This window comes from Galeopterus variegatus, unplaced genomic scaffold (assembly GCF_000696425.1).
Source record: "Galeopterus variegatus unplaced genomic scaffold, G_variegatus-3.0.2 Scaffold10179, whole genome shotgun sequence".
NCBI lineage: Eukaryota > Metazoa > Chordata > Mammalia > Dermoptera > Cynocephalidae > Galeopterus > Galeopterus variegatus.
This window is the reverse complement of record NW_007736290.1, coordinates 55,756-66,923: the sequence shown is the minus strand read 5'-3', so window position 1 is coordinate 66,923 and position 11,168 is coordinate 55,756.

The window sequence follows — 11,168 nt, the reverse complement described above, 5'->3', positions numbered from 1 at the left end:
ATGTCTGGTGCCTGATCTGGAATGCCTGATCATCTGGAACTTTTGACTGGAGCACGCACATATGATCTTTCCATGTAGCTTGGGCTTCCTCACAACATGGCTGCTGTAGGGCAGTTGATTTCTAAAATGGCAGCTCATGGTTTTACCAGTGAGTATTACAGTGAAACAAGGCAGAAACTTTTTTACCTTAGTCTCAGAAGTCACATAAATTCACTTCAGTCATAATCTATTGGTCAAAGTAGCTACAAATCTGCCTAGATTCAAAGGAGAGGGACAGAGATACAGCTTTTCAATGGAAAGAATGTCAAAGAATTTGTAGCTATGTTTTAATCGTGTAGCTCAGAATGTAGTGTGGGAACTTGTACCATGGTAAGGAGAAAATGCCAGTAACTGAGAGCTACAGGACAGGTAACCAAGCTAAGGACCAATTAGGAGCCAGGAGGGCTCTGAAGTGCCAGCAAGAGTCATGGCGTTGTGAGTTAATAGGAAAACACCTGACCCTTGGAGGGCTGAGAGAAGACCATGAGTTCTCCAGGTGCAGAGGCCGGCCGAAATCACCAGCAAGGCTCCTGGGGATGGGCTCACACAAGCCACACTTCAGCTAGACCAGCCAGCACACATTCAAGGACCAGACTCACTGCTTCTCAAACACACCAGCATAAGGATGAACAGGAGTCCTGGGACACTTGCCTGACATAGCCAGGAGGATTCTCAGCTGCCCCTATCCCAGGTGCCATCTTGGGAAGGAGGCAGGGGGATAAAGTTTGAGAATTACTGAATATTTCACTGATAGAGAGTCTTTTAAATAGAAGGTGACTAATTAAGCCAAAGGAGGCTGAAATACTGTAAATTAGCAAACTATGTCCCCCCACTAGGGCTGGGCAGCTCCTGAGAAAGATGGGATCAGTTATGGAAAATAAGGAAGTTGGATTTTCTTTGTACATCTCAGTAGAATGAATATGAAACTAACATACCAACAAAGGAGACTCCCACTTATATATTTTTTCTTACATAGCACTTCTTAGGATTTGTAAATTGATATTTATTTTTTAAGATTACTTACTGGGCTGGCCAGTTAGTTTAGTTGGTTAGAGCACAGCCTTGTAACACCAAGTTTAGGAGTTCAGATCCCCTTACCCACCAGTTGCCAAAAAAAAAAAAAAAAAAAAGATTATTTTCTAATATCTCTTTAGCATACTGTAAACTTCATAATGGGAGGTGTGGTGGTTTTAAAGCATAGCCACAGGCTTTTAATTCTTTAACACCCCTCCCATAGAGAAGTAGAATCTATGTTTTCTTCCTGGTATCTAGGTGGGCTGTGACTCACTTGTGATCTGTAGAATGTAGTGGAAGTGATGTCATGGGACTTCTGAAGCTAGGTTGTTGGGAGCCTGTAGCCCCACACCCCTTCTTGTGTGACCAGGCCTACGTGACAATCTGCGTATGTCAGATGTCTGTGCTTATGGGATATCTGCCTCATAATCTGTGCCTGGGACGCTGTGCTCCTGGCTATGCAAGTCTACTCAAGAGTGACCTCTTATCTCCTTCCAAGTTTCTGCTTTCTTGTAAAGATTGGGGGCTTCTTTGCATCAGAGATTTTCTGACTTTGTTTCTTCTCAAGATCTTATCGTATTCCTGCATTCCTAACTCCTTACAATATGCTTGCTTTTTCCTATATAAGATGTAACCTAAGAATCAATAAATAAAAAATGTTATTTTTCTCTAAGATTTTTAGAAAATCAACACAGACACAAAAGGTCACATATCATAGGATTCTATTTATACAAAATGTCTAGATTCGGTAGATTCATTGAGACAAAAAGTAGATTAGTGGTTTCCAGGGGATGAGGGGAGATTGGAATTGGGAGGTATGTGGCTTCTTTGGGGGAGTGAAAGAAATGCTCCAGAATTGGATAGTAGTAATGGTTATAACGTTTTGTGAATATACTATAAACTACTGAATTGTACACTTTAAAATAGTTTAAAAAGGAGCTTCCAGTCAAGATGGCAGAACAGATGGTTCCTAGCATCACTCTCTCCCACAAATCAACTAATTTACAACTATTAAAAAGCAACAACCAGAGGCCCGAGAGCCACACTGGACCAGGCAGGAGCCATGTGTTGCAGAATCCCCAGCCAGGTCAGTCCCCACCACCCAGAGAGGCCCGAGAGCCGCTGGGCCCACACACTCCAAGTCAGCTGTGCCAGAATAGGCAGGGGATCCCCAGCCAAGGCCAGTCCCTGCCACCTAGAGAGGCCTGAGAGCCACTGGGCCTACAAGTCCCAAGTCAGACATGCCAGAACAGGCAGGCACCACAGGACTCCCAGCCCAGGCCAGTCTCCACCACCCAGCATTGCCCAAGAGCCACTGGGCCAACACACCCTGAGTTAGCCATGCCAGAACAGGAAGGTTCAGTGGGACCTCCGGCACAGGCCAGTCCCCACTGCCCAGAATTGGCAGTCCCTTCAGGATCCAGGCCAGACGTCAGGGTGGAACGAGTGGACCATGATACCTCCTGCCACAATGACTAAACGCCAAATGAAAGATATCAGAAATATGAAAAATCAAGAAAGTACAACACCTCCAAAGGAAAATAATAACTCTCAAGCTCTAGATCCTATAGATCAGGAAGTCCTTGAAATGACTGACAAGGAAATTCGAGCAACAATTCTAAGGAAACTAAATGAGATTCAAGAAAACTCAGTTAGACAACACAATGAAATGAGAAAAAATATACAGGACCTGAAAGAAGAAATGTACAAAGAAATCAATGCCCTGAAAAAGAATGTAGCAGAGCTTCTGGAGCTGAAGGATTCATTCAACAAAATAAGAAACACAACAGAGAGTTTAACCAGCAGGCTAGAACAAGTAGAATAGAGAATTTCTGACCTGGAAGATGGGCTGTTTGAGTTAACACAGGCAGACCAAAAAAAGGAATTTAAAAAACAAAGAAAATCTAAGAGAGCTAGCATACAACATTAAGAGCACAAACACCCAAATCATGGGTGTTCCAGAAGGGGAGGAGAAAGGAAAAGGCATGGAAAACCTATTTAATGAGATAATAATGAAAACTACCCAGGTATAGGAAGGGATATGGACCTTCAGATCCAGAAGGCTCAAAGATCCCCAAACAGATTCAATCCCAAAAGATCCCCTCCAAGACATATTATAGTCAAACAGACAAAGCTTGAAGACAAAGAGAGAACCCTAAAAGCAGCAAGAAAATTGTCAAGTCACCTGTAAGGGAGCCCCATCAGATTAACAGCAGATTTCTCAACAGAAAATCTACAGGCCAGAAGAAAATGGGATGATATATTCAAAACACTAACAGAAAAACCTCCTGCCAGCCAAGAATACTATACCCAGCAAGGCTATCCTTCAGAAATGAGGGAGAAACAGTGTATTTTACAGACAGACAAAAACTGTGGGAGTTCACCACAACACGATCAATCCTGCAAGAAATTCTCAAGGGAGTCCTGCATCTGGAATCCAAAAAACAGTAATCACTACCATGAATGCACAAGAAAGAACAAAATCTATTTGTAGAACAAAAAATGCAAACAAGAGAGAAAGAAACTAAATCTTACAACCTCAGAAAACCAACAAACATTAAAGAAAACAATAGAAATAAAGAAAAGAACAAAAGATATTTAAAACATCCAAACAAAAATCAATAAAATTCCAGGAGTAAGACAAACTTTTCAATAACAACCCTAAATGTAAAAAAAGACATAGACTGATTGGATTGAAAAACTAGACCCAACTACATGCTCTCTACAAGAGACTCACCTCACCTCTAAAGACACACACAGACTAAGAGTGAAGGGATGGAAAATGATATACCATACAAATGGAAACCTAAAATGACCAGGAGTAGCTATTCTTATATCAGATAAAATAGACTTTAAACCAAAAAGCATAAAAAGAGATAAAGAAGGCCACTGTACAATGATAAAGTGATCTATACAGCAAGAAGACATAACAATTATAAAAATATATGCACCCAACACCAGAGCTCCCAGATATATAAAGAAAACACTATTAGGCCTAAAGAAAGAGATAGACCCCAATACAATAATAGTAGGGGACACGAACACCCCTCTTTCAGCACTGTACAGATCATCTAGGCAACAAATCAGCAAGAAACACAGGATTTAAACTACACATTAGTCCAATTAGACCTGGCAGATATCTACAGAACATTTCATCCAACAACTACTTAATATACATTCTTCTCATCAGCGCATGAAACATTCTCCATGATAGACCACATGTTAGGTCTATCAAGTCTCAACACATTTAAAAAAAACTGGAATCATCTCAAGTGTCTTTTCAGACCACAATGGATGAAAACTAGAAATCAATAACAGGAGAAACTCTGGAAACTATACAAATACGTGGAAATTAAACAACACACTCCTGAATGACCTATGGGTCCAAGACGAAATTAAACAGGAAATCAAAAAAGTTCTTGAAACTAATGAAAATAAAGACACATCAGACCAAAACTTGGGGGACACTGCAAAAGCAGTACTAAGAGGGAATTTTATTGCAATGACCGCTTACATCAAAAGAATAGAAAGATTTCAAATAAACAACCTAACGTTACACCTCGAAGAACTAGAAAAACAATAACAATCCAATCCCAAAATTAGTAGACAGAAAGAAATAATTAAGATCAGTGCAGAACTAAATAAAATAGAGATCCCAAAAAATTATAAAAAAGATTGATGAAACAAAAAGTTGGTTTTTTGAGAAGATAAACAAAATAGACAAACCATTAGGTAGGCTAACTAAAACAAGACGAGAGAAGACCCAAATCACAAAAATCAGAAATGAAGAAGACACTACAACCAACACTCCAGAAATACAAAGAATCATCAAAGACTATTATAAACAACTGTATACCAACAAACTTGAAAACCCAGAGGAAATGGATAAATTTTTGGACACATACAAACTACCAAGATTGAACCAAGAGGAAATAGGAAATCTGAACAGAACAATAGCAAGCAATGAGATTGAAGTAGTAATCAGCAGTCTCCCAACAAAGAAAAGGCCAGGACTGGATGGCTTTACTGCTGAACTCTACCAAACCTTTAAAGAGGAATTAAAATAAATTTTTGCCAAAGTATTCCAGAATTTGAAACAGAGGCCATTCTGTCAAACTCATTTTATGAGGCCAGCATCACTCTGATACCAAAACCAGACACAGATACAACAAAAAAGAGAAAACTATAGGCCAATATCTCTGATGAACATAGATGCAAAAATCCTCAACAAAATATTATTCTGATTAGCAATCAGAATATAGCAACACTTCAAAAAAATTATACATCATGATCAAGTGGGATTCATCCCAGGGATGCAAGAATGGTTCAGCATACACAAGTCAATAAATGTGATATATTGCATCAACAAAATCAAGGACAAAAACCATATGATTATCTCAACAGATACAGAAGAAGCATTTGACAAAATTCAACATCCATTCATGATAAAGACTCTCAGTGCACAGAAGATACAGAAGGAAAGTATCTCAACACAATAAAAGCTGTATATGGCAAACCTACTGCCAATATCATTCTGAATGGAGAAAACTTTCTGCTTTTTCCTTAAGAACATGAACTAGACAAGGATGCCCACTCTCACCACTCCTATTTAACATAGTATTGGAAGTACTAGCCAGAGCAAAAGGCAAGGAAAAGAAATAAAGAGCATCCAGATTGGAAAAGATGAAGTCAAATTGTCCCTGTTTGCAGTTGACATGATCCTATATATAGAAAAACCTAAGGTCTCTACCAAAAAACTCTTAGAGCTAACAATTTCAGTAAAGTTTCAGGATACAAAATCAACACACAAAAAATCAGTAGCTTTTTTATACTCCAATAACAAACTAGCAGAAAAAGAAATCTAGAAAGCAAGACCATTTACAATAGTCACCAAAAAAAAAAAAAACAAAAACCTAGAAATAAATTAACCAAGGAGGTGAAAGATCTCTACAATGAGAACTACAAATCACTACTGAAGAAAATTAAAGAGGACACAAAAAGATGGAAAAGCATTTCATGCTCTTGGATTGGAAGAATTAACATTGTGAAAATGTCCATATTACCTAAAGTAATCTACAGATTCAATGCGATCCCCATCAAAATACCAATGACATTGTTCATGGAAATAGCAGAAACAATCCTAACATTTGTAAGGAACATCGAAAGACCTCAAATAGTCAAAGCAATCCTGAGCAAAAAAATTAAAATAAAAATTAAAGTCAGAGGCATTATGCTACCTGACTTCAAATTAGGCTACAAAGCTATACTAACCAAAACAGCATAGTACTGGCATAAAAACAGATACTCAGACTAATGGAACAGAATAGAGAACACAGAAATCAGCCCACATATTTACAGCTTACTGATATTTGACAAGGGTAACAGAAGTACACATTAGGGAAAAGACTGCCTCTTCAATAAGGGGTGTTGGAAAAACTGGACATCCATATGTAGAAGAATGAAACTAGACCTGTACCTTTCACCATCCAGCAAAATCAACTCAAAATGGATTAAAGGCTTATATATGACCTGAAACTATAACAATACTAAAAGAGAACATAGCAGAAACACTTCAGGAAATAGAACTGGGCAAAGACTTTATGATTAAAACTCCCAAAACACAGGCAACAAAAGAAAACATAAACAAATGGGATTATATCAAACTAAAAAGCTCTGCACAGCCAAATAAACAGTTAACAGAGCAAAAAGACAATTTACAGAATGGAATAAATGTGCAAACTATGCATCTGACAAGGGATTAATATCCAGAATATACAAAGAACTCAAACTACTTAACAGTAAGAAAACATGTAGCCCAATTAAAAAATGAGCAAAGGAGCTGAACAGGCATTTCTCAAAAGAGGATATACAAATGGCAGACAGATACATTAAAAGATGTTCAACAGCACTTAGCATCAGGGAAAAGCAAATCAAACCACATTGAGATATCATTTCACCCTGGCTAGACTGGCCAGTATCAAGAAGACAGAGAATAACAAATGCTGGCAAGGATGTGGAGAAAGGGGAACCCTCCTACACTGTTGGTGGAACTGTAAATTGTGGAGAAAGGGGAACCCTCCTACACTGTTGGTGGAACTGTAAATTAGTGCAGCTATTATGTAAAACAGTATGATGGTTCCTCAAACAACTGCAGATAGAACCGCCATAAGATCCAGCAGTCTAGTGCTGGGTGTATACACAAAGGAATGGAAGTCCTCGTATTGAAGGGACACCTGCACTCACATGTTTATTGCAGCTCTATTTACAATAGCTTAGAGTTGGAAACAACTAAATGTCCATCAGTGGATGACTGGATAAGGAAAATGTGTTATATATGTACAATGGAATACTATTCTGCCATAAAAAGGAATGCAATTCTGCCCTCAGTAGCAATATGGATGAACTTAAGCCAAATTATGTTAAGTGAAATAAATGAGGTACACAGAGAGAAATTCCACATATCCTCACTCATAAGTGGGAGCTAAAAGGAAAAATAAACAAATAAAAAATAAAGAAATATATAACGATCATAATAATACATTGAACTTTCAGAAAGAGATAATGGAACTGTTGAGGCCACAAGAGGTGGGAAAGGGGGAGAGGGAGAGGATATTAGTGAGAAATTGGTGAAGGGCCACAAAAAATGATTACATTGTGTAATGATAAATATAGGAAGAAGAAATCAAAATTTAAAAAAAATTTATGGACCTTGGTAAACAGACCTGCCCCTCCCACATATGTATTAAAAGTCATAAATTCCCTCACTCTTCAGCATTCTGGGTATATTCTTTTGTCTATGTGATTAGCATTAGGTAAGGCATTGGCCAAACGTCCTCAGTGAGAAAGTGTTCATATGCCGTGAACTGAGGAGGAAGTCGTGCTGGAAACGCGTCCAGCAGCCACTTTGCAGTGGTGTGGGAGTCCCCCCGCCGCCCCTCAGCATGGTGGCCCCAGCTGCACGGCCTGGCTGAGAACGTCCCTGTGCTTTCCCCACGTGCTTCTTCAGGCTGCAGAGGGATTCAGTGGGCATGGGGGTCTGAGGAGGCTGGGGCTGTCTGCTCCAGAATGTGATCGGATTGTGGGAAGGAAGAAGTACGGAGTGCTCGGGAGGGAGAGAAGGAAGCTATTTTCAGGAAGAAAACTGAGCACAGAAGGAAAGGCTGGGAGTCCTGGGCCACTAGCCCAGCAAAGCAATGGGGGTGGCGGAAGTGGGACAGGAGGGGCTGCCGAGTCTGGTGGCAGCAGGAGGAGAACCATGGGAAGCAAGGCTGGTGGGTCAGAGGGGACAGGGAATGGGCTTCAGAGGATGACAGAAAGAGGTGGGTGTATGACAGGCTCAGGCTAGCCTGATCAGTGAGACCACAAACACAGGTGTTGAGAGCCTTCTCCTCCCCAAGAAAGATTTCCTGGAGCTATTTTCAAAGCCCCAGTGAGATGTGAGATTCCAGCGTCCAGAGAAATATGATAAGCAATGGGCACAGCTTCCCCCTCCTCTCCTAGGCAGGGCGTTTGGCAAGCGAGCCTGCAGTCCTGGATGGCGGTGTGTCTGCAAAGCCTCAGGCAGCTCTTTTCTAAGCCAGCATTTTGAGGCAGCACAGAGTGCTCCTGCCTCACATTGCTCATCTCCCTCATCCTTCCCATCCCAGCCTGATGCAGTGGGGAAAGGCATCCCTAGGTGTGACATTACTGAACCCTGGTGCTGCCCGCTCTGGTTCCACATCAGGCATAGTGAGCTTGTGTGGATGTCAACTGTTTTGAAGAGAATGTCTGCCCAACTGGCTTTCTGTCCTGCCTGGAGCAAAAGCTTTTGGGATTTTCTCCACCAGCCCACTTTCTTGGTGGAATTTTCCATTAAAAAGCTATCTGAAGTCAGAAGCAAATTTCCCTCTCCTGACCTTTCAGGGTTTTCAATGACTGGATCCAGCATATGTATGTGAAAGGAATTATATGCACAAAAATAGAATTTCCTAATAGTACAGTGATAATGAAGATAATACTTTATTGACTGCCTACCATGAGCCTTATTTAATTTTTACAATGCCCTTATGAGGTGGATGTTATTATAACCCATTTTACAGATGAGAAAACTGAGGCACAGAGAGGTTAAGCATTTTGCCCAAGGTCACACAGCTAGCAAGTGGCAGAGCAAGATTTGAGCCCAGTGGGCTTAGCCTCAGCATCTATGCTCTAGTTAAATAAACATTGTTGTTGCTATACTGGGTTTTCCTGCACCAGCCAGCTGTGCTCAACGTTTTGATTTTGAGCTCATATTGCAAAAAAGGTTATTTTATTTGCTGACACTGACTCCCCTTCACCCCTCACCTTCTGTTCCTACAATCTTATTTGTTTCAAGAACAGGATGAAATTCACACAACAAATACTTCAAATTCTATTTTTCAGCAAAGAAGTACCCCGACTTTCATGTAGCCTCTATTTCTCCATTTAGGAAACGAAATGAAAGAGAACATTCCAAAATATTGCTACAGCCAGAGACTTGAATATTTATATGTGTGCTTCTTGGAAGAAAAGAGCACATCCTGATTAGGATCTATGCATTTGTCAAAACTCATGGAACTGTTTACCAAGAAAATTGAATTTCACTGTACATAAATTAAAAAATTAAAAAAGTTAAAATGAGAGGGTACAAGTATTTATGCCAATACTTCAACAGGAGAAAAGAAATCTTTAGTGTCTATTTAAAAGTATCAGGCCAGAAAATAATACAAATGTTCTCTTTAGTAGTTTATGAAAATGATGTACGTGCAAACTATTTTTCTATCCTGTGAGAGCTACTGCTTGGCACCTACTAAGGGTCTCAGACTCACCCAGCACATTTACTACAGTAGGTCGCATCCCCAACCCTCCCTCCACATTAACCATGCCTTATTGTTTCCATAGGAAATATCAGGAAAGAAATAGAGCTGGAATTTGATTTATAATTTCATGGAGCCATTTGGAATCCAAGTGTGAAGGGTATTATCACATCACCTGTGACGACTATCTGCAAGCCATCTTTAGTATGATTTCAAAGAAAAGAACATTTACAATTGAGCAACACACCCCTGAGGCTTTAGAAACTACATGGAAAATATACATATATTTGTGGCTGTGGTCACAAAATCCACTGCCAATGTAGGGCCTGCATGGCCCTCACAAGGCAGGTGGGTAGTGCAGAATCCTTCTGCTCCACTTGCTGGTACTGCTGGCATCAATTTTCATTTTGAGAGGTGAGAGAAGGAACATTATAGGAAGCAACTTCTAATTACAAACTGACACATATACATTGTCAAAAAATGTGAGCATAGCAAATCATTTCTAATTCCAATACTTAGAAATAACCCTTTATCATTGTAACAAAAATGAAATTAAACATATTTTAGTATCATTATGAACGTCATTAAATATTTTCTGTCATCTTGTTTCCTATATTTTTTGTTAAAATTTGAAACACAGGAAAGTTGTAAGAATGTTCATTCAGAGAACATCTGCATATTCACCACTTATATTCTATAATTAACTTTTGTGACATTTATTTTATTAAATGTGTATTCATTTCTCCATCAGTGTATCCATCCATCAGTCCACTTAAAAAACAACAACAACCACAACAACAAATTCTAAGGGCCTTGGTCCATTTGGGCTGCTGTAACAAAGTACCATAGACTAGGTAGCTTAGAAACAACAGAAATTTATTTCTTTCTGTTCTAGAGGCTGAAGATCAAGGTGCCAGAAGATTCAATGTCTGGTGAGGTCCTGCTTTCTGGTTCACAGATAGCACCTTCTTGCTGTGTCTTCACATGGTGGAAGGGCTAGCTATCTCTCTGGAGTCTCCTCTACAAGGGCACCGATCCCATTCATGAAGTCAGAGCCTCCATGACCTAATCATTTCCCAAAGGCTCCACCCTCCAACACCATCCCAATGGGGATTACCTGAACTTTGGTGGGACAAAAACATTGAGACCATAGCACCAAGTAAGCTGCAGACACAAGTACACTTCACCCCTAAATACTTCAGCATGCCAATTAGTTAAGTAGAGCTCAATATCTGCTTATGGTTCTTTAATATTTGTTTATGTTTAAGGAAAATGTATATACAGTGATATGCACAAATCTTG